The sequence below is a fragment of the Lissotriton vulgaris genome, chromosome 4_1 (genome assembly GCF_964263255.1).
Source record: "Lissotriton vulgaris chromosome 4_1, aLisVul1.2, whole genome shotgun sequence".
NCBI lineage: Eukaryota > Metazoa > Chordata > Amphibia > Caudata > Salamandridae > Lissotriton > Lissotriton vulgaris.
Window position 1 is genome coordinate 827,299,754 of NC_141691.1, and position 12,406 is coordinate 827,312,159.

Sequence of the window (12,406 nt, forward strand, 5' to 3'; positions counted from 1 at the left end):
GCGTATGTGCCGATAGAAATTAAAAAATCTTTTATAACAGTTTGAGTGTCAGCCGAGCGCTGAGGCCACATCCAAATGAACCTTGAACACAAGTCCACTGTGACCATGATATTTTTATAGTTACCATTCCTCTGTAAGGGCCGGCAGTGGTCCAGGTAAAACAAGCTAATGGTTTATCTGAAATTAACAGGGGCGTCTGCGCAGGACGTTTCACAGTAGAGACTTTAATCTTTTGGCATATTTCACATTCCAAAGCAAAGTTTCTGGTTTGTTTCCTCCTGCACGGCAACCAGTATCTCTGTTTTAATAATGATACTGTGGCGGAACCACCTGCAGGAGCAGAGGCGAGCTCTTAATGTGCTGGCAAGATTAGTCCAGATCTATTTTCCATGTTTACCCTATCCCCCACTCCATGGATTCGAGCAAACTGAACATTGTTCGCATCAGTTATATACGAGTATTTGAGTGGAAACCCTTTAGGTAATGTTTTTCCACTGTCTTTGCTTGAAGCATTGACAGCTAGCATTATTCCGCCGTCTACTTTCGTTTTTGAACGAGTGATTGCAGCTACGAAAGTTGTTTGTACAGCTGCCTTCGTGGCCTCATCAGCCAATGAATTCCCTGCAACGTGAACGTCATCACGTGGAGAAGTGTTGCTCAGGGGTTAGAGGCGGCAGACCCGGAAGCTGAGATCGGCCCTGGACCAGGGTTCAATTCCCCGCCTCGGCGGGTCTTGGGCTCAAAAATTCCACGGACTCGATAATTCTCGCTCCGGTGCCTTCTCGACTCACGGGTTCACACTCTGCGACTCTGGGCAATAGCTTGCTAAATCTCCACAACGGCCCCTCGCGACGGGATGCCTGGCTTTCACCTTGTGGATACCCTGCCGGGGGTTATCTCACAGGGGAATACCAGGACGGGTTCCCTAAGCAAGCGCCGGGAAACCCTTTGTGGGTAGCTGTGCGCTATAAAAGCTCAAATACATTTACATTTACATTTACATCACGTTGATGACTCAGCATATGTATCCCGTGAGTCTTTTGTAGTCCTTGTCATAATGGAACTACTTGTTCTCAAAGCAGTTTATGCTTGATTGTGCCACCTTTTGCATCTTTGTAACCATTTTGAATCCATTTTTTCAAGTATTCAGTGTAAGATTCAACACCATAATACGAATCGCACACTATGAGTGTGGGGAATTCGTGATCCATATTCTCAAGTGCCATCTTGAATACTTGTAGTTTAGCTCGTTGAGCTGTACAATCTCCTACGGATTGAGTTATGTTATGTTATGTTATGAGACTTTATATAGCGCACGGCTACTCGAGAGGAGTGTCCCGGCGCTTTCCACCTGCAACTCAGAGTTTTAGTGACCATTGGTCTAAATTTGCCATCGTGCCAGCTCCCTTTAAAGATCACGCACGCCGCACTATAGGCTTCTTTACCCTCCGTAGCAGGTGGAGCTGATCCGTCAGTATAAATTATACTTTAATACTGTTATTGAGGCAGAATTTCAGTAGGCAGAGGGCATTCTTGTTCGTATTGTAGAAATGCTTGTGTTTTTAAATAAGGATCAAAAACGTATTTAACATCTGTTGCAGTAAGAGAATTAACCCATTGTATACCTCTTGGATGTAAAGCTTTAGCATTTGGAATGCTCGCTTTTGTTACTGCTTCTAAAGCAGGTACAGGTGTAACAACCATAATGCGCTTACCCTGTGCGAGGGCTCTCTCTTTTGCTACCGCAGTTTGAACAGCTGTCAGAATTTTTTCTGTAGAAGCCAATTTTATTGCTGCTTGTGTATACAAATGTGATTTGTATGCCATTGGTATTTTTCACCTTCAATAAAAGTTAAGTACGTAAATCTACATTGACCTGGAATGATCCGGATCACTAAGTTGCGTACGTTTACGCATGTTAGCAAATGTGTCATTGCTGACATGTCTGTTTGCAATGAACATAAAATTTCTGTGTGTTTTTGTGTCCAATTTACTGTTTAAAAATCTGGTTTTATTAATTCGTAGAGAGGTTTAACCCTTTCTGCGTAGCTTAGAATATAAATTCTTCCGAAATTCAGGAAACCTATAATTGACTGTAAGTTTTTCAGCGTTTTTGAAAGTTGGAGCAGCACACACTTTTCTAGGAAGTTCGCCGTCAGGCTTTTGCTTTCACTTGAAAGTTCATATCCTAAAAGGAGGACGCTTAAATGTGCAATTCTAGATTTTTTTGAAATTGAATTTATAACCCTCTGAGGCGAATCCAAATATAATGGTATTCACCCTATTCAAGTGCCTATCCAAGTCATTATCTGTCAGATGTCATCGACATATGACAATGCTTCATCATCATAAGTTTCCAGTAACTCTGTTACCCTTGCTGAGAATAACCCGGGACTATTCTTGAATCCTTGAGGGAGACGACAGAAGTGACGCTGTGTTTTGACAAAAGAAACTGTTAGAAATATCTAATGTCGTTTTATATTTTTTGCGCACAATTTTATTCATTAATGCTGTACTGTGTACGTTTTGTGCTGCAAATGTTTTGCAACAAGAGTTTATATGGCTGTAATCCAATACTAGACGATATGTTTTGTCTGGTTTGGAGACAGGAAACAAAGGATTGTTCATTGACGAGGTGCATGTTTCAATCAGCTCCTGGTATTTACGTTGATCTAAGATCTCCCTGACCTGTTCCTTAGCTTCTTGCATAACTGGATACTGCCTTTGTACAGTTGGTTAATTTTTTAACTGGATTTTATGGTGAGGAGAGTCCTCATCCCATCCTACATGATTTTTATATAATGGAGGAGCTTGGGCGACTGCCCATTTCCTAGCATAGTTATATTTTAAATGAATTGGAATATGGTTGGAGAAGGCTGGCATAATGATGTCTTCGCTATGTGGGCACTCCCTGACAAATTCTGGTGGCCAGTCTTGATCAGCTAGAAGAATGTCATAACCCTTAGAAAGTCGCTCCCAAAAGAGTGCTGTCACTTTTCTTGGTATGTCTTCCTCCATCCGGAGTATTATTTCATATAACTTATGTTGAGAAATAACCCTGGTATCTGCAGTTTCAACTTGAATGAATTCATTCAACTCCACTGTCACCAGATGATCCTTCAGGTTCTGGCAAGCTATGGTGACTTCTGCTGAGCTGTCCAACAGTGTCTGAGCACATTCTCCGTTCTTGAGTTGTGTCCTCAAGATCCTCGACATGACTGATTTTTAGACCTCCTACCTTCTTTTTGGTAAATTGAGGTTTCTTGTTTTTCTGAACGTGTTGATCGTCTTTGGACTTTACGTGTTTGTTCCTTGTGTTTTGACCATCCTCTTCTTTCGGATTTCTGTGATGAAGTCTGAAAGGTACGAGAGGAACTTGTCACAGTATCTTGATATCTATCAGGTTTTCTCAAATTATTCCTATTCCTGAGGTTATACCTCCTTTCAGAGGGCTCCTTTTTAGGAGACCTACCTCTGGAGTGGGAACGCTTCACTTTTGAAGTTTTTTAGTGTTTTCCCACTTCTTTTAGAAGGAGTAGGAGTGTTTTTACTTTCAGACAGTTGTGGTTTAACTGTATAATTCTACTAATCTTTGTATATTACTAAGTAATTCATCGTTCGACATTGCTTCAATGTCAGGGTCAGGTGTGTAGCCGGCTACAGATGACCATGTTCCTCCTGGTCTACCTAGTGGACCAAGCCTGGTAATGTGATTTAAATGTTTTAGGGCACCTTTAAACCACAGCTCATGCTCCTCGTATGTAATTGGAATGTCAATATCCTCAAAAGGAATATATCCTTCCGGTGTTTAATTTTCTTTGTAGAAGTGAAACACGTGTGTTACCGGATTTGCTACAGGGAAGACTATCCATGAATGAAATACCTCTGTCTGGTGATATTCATGTTCCTCTATCATAAAAACTGCCCTACCACCTCTCAATGTTAGGCCATTTTTTAACATGTTTTATAGTGATGGCTTTCCTTAAATGTATGAGAATGCATATAGCATCCTCGTCGGTTTCTTGGAAACCTGTAAAGTTTAAAGCGGAGTCGGCTGGATCAACCGTAGCTCTACCAGTTTTGGTGTTGTTGCTGTTATTCGACATTGTTTAATGAAAACTGCAGGGCAAGTTTCAAGGGAACAAAGATAAGGTGCACAAATATTTTGGAACACTGTATCCTTCAACGTGGAACAAACCAAAAAGCTAATACATAGGATTTTTCGTCCTACTCAGCTTTGGCGGATATTATCCTTTTACCCACTCCAGATGTCTATTGAAGTATTACAGGAAAAGGGGTCTCTGAGAAAAGCACAACTGAGTTACTTCAGTATCTAGCATTAAATTAGTGCCTTACCAAACGTTGGGCGCCAGGTAGTGTAGTTCTAATATTCCCCATAGGCTCTGTCCATTGGAATAATATACACTATAGATTAGACATAGGACTGAGATCAGTATGTCTATATCACGTATACTAAACTTAATTGTAAGTGCCAGCTAGCTCAGAGGTCACTAGAAACTTTCTTGAATACACAAGAAGGGATTAGTTTCTGACAACCGAATAAACATGACAACTTTGTTTCCCCAAGATTCGAAACATATTATCAGAGTCGTGGAAACAATAGATAACTAGTTCACTCACTCAGTCAATCATGCATGCTTCGTTTCTACAGAGTTGCGGAGAAAATAGAGAGATGGACGTTTCAATAAAAGGGCTTTATTGAACAGTCTTCTGTCTCATGCAGGAGAGTTGAACTGCTACAATCGTTAGACAGAATGCAAAGTATAATGCGTACAGCGTAAACAGTAGTTTAAAATAATACTGTAATAGCATGGTCTGTTGCTATGACATGTAAAAATGCATACATAAATAACACAGGCTAAAATACTCAACTGGTGCTTCTAAAATATGCCTACCCCAATGTACCTAACCTAGATCTAGTAACAGGGAAGAAGTGGGTGCTGTCTTTTAGTTTTGCAAGAACTGCCAAAGGTTTCGCCGAATTCTAATCAGCTCCAAACCTTAGAATGAGAGAGGTTGGTATCTCTTTCAAGGGACTAGATTTCCCAATACCACGCAAGGGGAGTCAGAAACACTGGAGCTGGATTCTCGGCAGAGGATGACAGCTTCTGGTCAGTGCATCAACTGGAGAGTTGGCTTCCTTCGGCACTTGCTGTAGCGAGCTGCGTCGTGTAAGTAGGTAGTCGAACTGCACCGAACCACACCATGCTTTGCTGAGTAAGTGAAGGTATATTTATACCTTGAAGGTATTTAGGAATGCCAGCTTTGATGGAAAGTCAGGCATGTGAACGTCATGGGTGAACCCCTAAGGAAAAGTTGTTCAGGCATCATAATGAGTTTCTTGTAGAAATCAATATCCAGGCAAGGGGGAGTCCCTTCTGCTTAAGAGTCTGGTTTTCCAAGAAATCTTTGTGACATAGATGAACGGATGGAAGAAGCCATGCCTGTATTTGGGTAGCATGGGCTATGCCTAAATAAGGGCTTGATTTCTATGCCTATATAAGTGCAGACCCCCTGTTCAAATATATAATTACACCGCTGCATCGCTGCTGTCATTAAGACCCTCTGACAGCGCCACCTTCTCCCCGCCCGCTCACATTTTAAAGCGCGCCGCCATGTATGGTATTCTAAAATCTGATTTTATGCTCATAAAAGCCTGTAAGCCCTCACTACGGTCTACTCCCTTATCCCCACATGTGCCTCAGACTATTCTCAAATGTTTATATTTAAACACCAGGTCCATGGTAAAACACCACTTGGACATCTTCCTTCTGCTTCAGGCCGAACAACCAGATCTTCTATGTTTATCTGAGACTTGGCTTAATGATGCATCCTTACCTGACATCCTGGCGGCAGTTCCCGCTGAGTACTATATACTGCATGTCGATAGGCCAGCTGGTAAGAGGGGCGGAGGGGTCGCTGCGATTATTCGCAAAAACCTTAAAGTCTCTCTTTTACCATCTTTTGATCTGACAGGATCAGATAATATAATTTTTAAAATGGATGTGGACACTGGATCACTTCTCGTGATCCTCATTTATCGCCCCCCTCAAAATATGCCTACTTTTGCTGCATCCCTAGCGGAACAACTTGCCCCCCTGATTATTTCCCATGACAAAATTGTACTGCTGGGTGATTTTAATCTCTGGCTGGACTCGGTGGAGTCTGACTCTCAGGAAGCCACACTGAAGGATACTTTCTCTGATTTTAATCTCAACCAACACATTCACCTTCCTACACATGAGAAAGGGCACAGCCTTGACCAAATTTGGTCTCAAAACATCTCTTTGGCAGTTAACTCCATCTTGCCTTGCATTTGGTCGGACCACTTTTTGATCAATTTCATCATGACCATTGCAAAAAATAGCAAACCTCTGTCTCAACAAGGTGGGAAGGCAAGAATGTGGAAGAATGTTGACATCCCGGCCTTTCTCCAATCGCTAACCTCTACCTGTCCTTCATTTGATCAGGACATAGAGAAATCAGAAGAGGTTTTTTCCGAATGGCTACTTCAGGCAGCTGAAGTTCATGCTCCCTGTGTCAACTTCTCCCGCTCTCGCCCCAATGATGCTCACAGGTGGTTTACACCTCACCTGAAAACCCTCAAACTTAAGGTTTGTCAAATGGAGCGCAAGTGGCGCGTAGCCTATTTAGAACATGACAGAGCCAATTTTCGTAAGGCCCGCAGGGATTACCAAAATCTCATTCTAAAATGCAAAACTAACTATTTTTCGGATAAAATTCTTAAGGCCCAAAATAAGTCAAAAGAGCTGTTCAATATTGTGGAAAATCTTAGCTCTAGCGACAGAACTTCTCTTCCGATGGTTCCTACCCAAGAGCTTTGTAACACACTTAACTCTTTTTTCTTTGATAAAATTTGCACTATCAAGCAAAGTATTCCCATCACTCAGCCCCCTCTTTTGTTTGCTGACACTCTGTACAACCCTGCCACCTTAGATTCCTATCCCCTCATAGACAATGTCAAGTTACTCAAACTATTAACCAAAGTTAAAACTGGCTCCCCTGATGACATTTGCCCCCCTCACATATTGAAAGAAGTGGGCACCAATCTTCCTGGGTGCTTACTTTCTTTACTGAATGGGTCACTTGTACAGGGCAAAGTTCCATGCAACCTGAAAAAAGCACTTCTCGTTCCCCTCATAAAAAAGGCAGGAGCTAACCTGCTAGATCCCATCAATTATAGACCCATATCGTTGCTGCCATACTGTGCCAAACTGCTGGAGTCACATGTTTGTGAAATTATCTCCAGCTTTTTGGAAAAATCTGAGTATTTGGCACCGAATCAAGCAGGGTTCCGACCTTGCCACTCCACCGAGGCGGTCATCCTTTCGGTGCTAAATACTTTGAGGCGGAATGCAGATGCAGGAATCCATCAGGTGCTTGTGCTACTGGACCTCTCTGCTGCGTTCGACACGGTCGACCACACCATCTTGGTCGACCGTGTCGAGCAGGCAGGTCTCAGGGGCCCTGCATTGAGCTGGATCCGTTCTTTCATTACGGGCCGTACACAATCGGTCAGATTGGGCTCCTTCTCTGCTCCCACTATACCAACCACCTGCGGGGTACCACAAGGTTCCTCGTTATCTCCCCTTCTTTTTAATGTATACCTACGCCCTCTCTTGCACTCCCTTCGGAATGCAAATGTAACTATCTTTAACTATGCGGATGATTTGCAGCTCATCTTCCCTCTAAACACCATGGGCTCAGTGGGCGAATTCCAAAGAACTATGTCCCACATATTGAGTTGGATGAGCTGCAATCATCTGAAGCTCAACCCGGGCAAAACCGAGTTGGTCCTGCCCGGACAGAGCTCACTTAGTTGGAATTCCAACTTTTGGCCTAGTAACATGGGAGCGCCTCCATCTAAGTCATCCGTGGTTAAAAGCCTAGGTATCTTCATCAGCGAGGATCTCTCGCTAAAAAGACAGGTTGGAGCGGTGGTATCTTCCAGTATCTTCCAATTGAAGAAAATTAAAAAAATTGCTCGCTTCTTTTCTTCAGCAGCCCTCACACAGATTGTCCTCTCCTTGGTTCTGTCCAGGCTGGACTTTTCTAACAGCCTTTATCTTGGCCTCCAAACTGGAGAGCTTAAACGTCTCCAGCTTGTTCAGAACCAAGCCGCCAGGCTCCTTCTGAATATACCCAGGAGGCAATCCATCAGATCTGGCCTTAAGCAGCTACACTGGTTGCCAGTCGAGCAACGTGTGGCCTTTAAGGCCGGGTGTATTCTGTTCAGGTCTCTGAATGATTCTGGCCCTTCATTTATCAGAGATTTATTAAAAAAATACTGCCCCTCCCGTCACCTTCGATCCACCTATAAATCACTCCTGATTGTACCTCCATTCAAAAGGAAGCGCCTCGGAGGTAGCTGTTTCGACCACCTTGCTGCTGCTCTTTGGAATTCTCTTCCCCTCCATATAAAGCTGAATGATAACATCCTCAGCTTTAGACAATCCCTGAAAACTTGGCTTTTTTCTCAAGCTCATTACTGATAGCACAGCTTCATTCATTGACTGCCTTGCCTGGTTCCTCCTTTAGCGCCATGAAGCCTTCGGGCGTACGAGCGCTTAACAAATTCCAACTAACATTAACAATATAAATTGTACCTATATAAGGGCATGAATCGGGAAATGCATACAGAATCTAAATCGCCACACAACACCTCAGGGCTCGCGGAAACAGTACAGTACCTTTCACTCAGTGACTCGTGCTTACTTATTCTCAGAGAAATATACAAAGAATACACAGTGAGACATTTTCAATAATGTTTATCAAACCAACGTTATTCTTGAATAAAATGTGTGTGCTGCAATGATTAGGAGGCAGAGGCAGATAAACATGATTACAAGCACAAAAAGCATAAAAAGTATATATAGTTCTACCATGGTGCTAAACAATTGTATATATGTAGACATGTAAACAAGACAGTAATCTAGTGTATTCCTACTATGCGAACCCTACTCTAAGTATACCTAGAGTGTGTGTAGGTGTGGAGCCAAGAATCCCACCAAGGGAGCATCCATCCCCATTACCTGATGGGATAGACTGAAGGATCCTGTCTTGGTCATGTACTGGACACCCTACACACATTTTCAGGTTGCCGTGTGGTGATTTCACAGCATAGGAGAACCCTCAGTGTCTGCAGAAGTACCTCCTCTACTAATCTATCAGGACAATCATCTTTTATAATCGAAAGCAGCGTTGCGATGTACGAATAGATTAGTGATGTTGTAGATAGACCTGTCGCTCCATGGATGAAGATGAAGATAGTAATGACATTTGTACATAGTAAGGAAAGAGACTTTGCATATATGCCCCCCTGAGGACCCCGCCCAGCAGACCCGGCAGTAAGAAAGCCCCATGGTTCACCGACGAACTCAAGAGCTCCAAGAAGAACTGCCGAGCCCTCGAAAGTCTGGAGAAAGGAACCCACACCGGACAACAGGACCACCCTCATGCTCGCCACCCGGAAACACCACCAACTGATCCGCACCACCAAGAAAACGGCTTTCAAGAACCGACTGGATAACAACGCACACAACTGCAAGGAACTCTTCAACATCGTGAAAGAGCTCTCCAACCCCAACGCCGGAAACAACGACATCACCCCTTCGCAAGACCTCTGCAACTCCCTCGCCTCCTACTTCCACAACAAGATCGCGGACATACACAACAGCTTCAGCACCCATCCGACCCACACCACGACCACAGCAACGCCGCCCACCACCACCCTCCGAGCCTGGACCCCGATCAGCACCGAAGACACCGTCCGCATGATGAACTCCGTCCACTCCGACCGACCTCTGCCCTCACCACGTCTTCAACAAAGCCGACGCTGCCATCGCACCCCACCTGCGGGACATTATCAACACCTCATTCGACACCGCCACCTTCCCCGAGAGCTGGAAGCACGCCGAACTCAGCGCCCTACTCAAGAAACCTACGGCAGACCCCACCGAACTCAAGAATTACCGCCCCATCTCTCTACTCCCGTTTCCAGCCAAAGTCATCGAGAAGACCGTCAACAAACAGCTGGCCGCCTTCCTCGAGACGAACGGACCCCTCGCAGTCCGGATTCCGTGCCAACCACAGCACCGAGACCGCCCTCATCGCCGCCACCGACGACATCCGAGCCCTGATGGACAACGGAGAAACAGCGGCCCTCATCCTCCTAGACCTCTCCGCGGCTTTCGACATGGTCTGCCACCGCACCCTAGTGCAGCGCCTCTGCAACGTCGGAATCCAGGAGAAGGCACTGGAATGGATCGTCTCCTTCCTCGACGGAAGAACACAGAGAGTCCGCCTACCACCGTACAAGTCAGAGGCCACCGAAGTCATCTGCGGCGTCCCTCAAGGATCCTCGCTGAGCCCTACACTCTTTAACGTCTACATGAGCCCCCTCGCGGCCATCGCACGCCAACACAACCTCAACATAATCTCCTACGCCGACGACACCCAGCTGATCCTCTCCCTGACCAACGACCCCGCCGCCGCCAGATCCAACCTGCACGAAGGGATGAAAGAGGTAGCCGAGTGGATGACGACGAGCCGCCTGAAACTGAACTCAGACAAGACGGAGGTCCTCATCCTGGGCTCCTCGCCCTCCACCTGGGACGACTCCTGGTGGCCCCCCGCCCTGGTCACCGCACCCAAACCGACGAACCACGCACGCAACCTGGGCTTCATCCTGGACTCCTCCCTCTCCATGACCAGGCAAGTCAACGCTGTCTCCTCGTCGTGCTTCAACATCCTGTGCATGCTTCGAAAGATCTTCTGGTGGATCCCCACGAAGACCAGGAAGACCGTCACCCAGGCCCTCGTCACCAGCCGACTGGACTACGGCAAAGCCCTCTACGCCGGAACCACCGCCAAGCTCCAGAAGAGACTCCAGCGGATCCAGAACACCTCAGCCAGACTCATCCTCGACATCCCACGGAACAGCCACATCTCCGGACACCTGAGAGACCTGCACTGGCTCCCCGTCAACAAAAGAATCACCTTCCGGCTCCTCACCCACGCACACAAAGCCCTTCACGATCAAGGCCCGAGCTACCTCAACAACTGAATCAACTTCTACGCTCCCAAACGCCACCTCCGATCGGCCAGCCAAGCCCTCGCCGCCGTCCCACGCATCCGTAGAGCCACAACAGGAGGAAGGTCCTTCTCCTACCTGGCCGCCAAGACCTGGAACTCCCTCCCGGGCGACCTGCGCCTGACCCAAGACCACCTCTCCTTCAGGAAGAAGCTCAAGACCTGGCTGTTCGAGCAGTAACGGCACCCCCCCCCCCCCCTAAGCGCCTTGAGACCCTACGGGTAGGTAGTGCGCTCTACAAATGTCTTTGATTGATTGATTGATTTCAGAGCATTGTGATAATGTTGTGCGAAGCAAGATGTAAAACAAGTTTAGTTTCAGAGAAACTGATCCAACATTGTTGTGCATGCAAATGTATTCAAAAGATCACAGCTTTGAAATGTTACTTGTGGGACAATGTAAGAAATAAGCTGCTTTACTACATGGACCTAATCCAGGAATATAACAATACAACAAATATGCAAAAAGCAATCACGATGAAGCAAAATAGTGTACCAAGGATACTGTCCAAGTTGTATGGCACTGTAAACAACTTCCAGTGTGTGTGTCGAAGAAAAGGATAGGCAATTAAAAAATATATTAGGTAACTATCACACATCTACCCAGGTGTCGTACTTCATCCTCTGGCTTCCTCATTTGTCAAAAATGTTTATGGTGATGAATAGATTTGCTGGATTTTTAGGAAGCACTTTGGCGGCAATGGAAGATGGGGATGTGGGTAATTACAAATGTCCTCTTTGTCTTAAGTACACCTTCACTTAATGAGAACCAAGAACATGGTTTAAACATATAATACACAATTGCCCGGAAACAATTCCACCAGCATCATTTGTGATAGTTTTCAGTATGTGGTGAATATTCTTCATAAATATATGTTACACATTGGAAATTTGCAGTTCCTTAAATACTCCTGAAATTCTTTGTAATGAAGTGAAAAAGTTGAAAATGTTGGAAATTTTGCTGAAGGTGTGAAAATGTTCAACTTCACCCATGTAATTGGTCAAAGTCAGAAAACGTAACAATTCACACAAAGCTAGGCAAACCATATCGTCCTGGGCTGAGGCAAAGCTGAGCATTTTCATGTGTTCCCTTGTCTACAGTCAGAAGCCTCCATGAGACACCTGGCTGCAGAAAATTGCTTTTCACATTGTCACTGAGAGACACAAGCCCTGATATATTGGAGGTACACTCCAATGCATTGGAGATGGAGCATGCTTACCACCAGTATAATGGCATTCCCACCAATTTTACTCCGTCTCTTCGATAATCAAA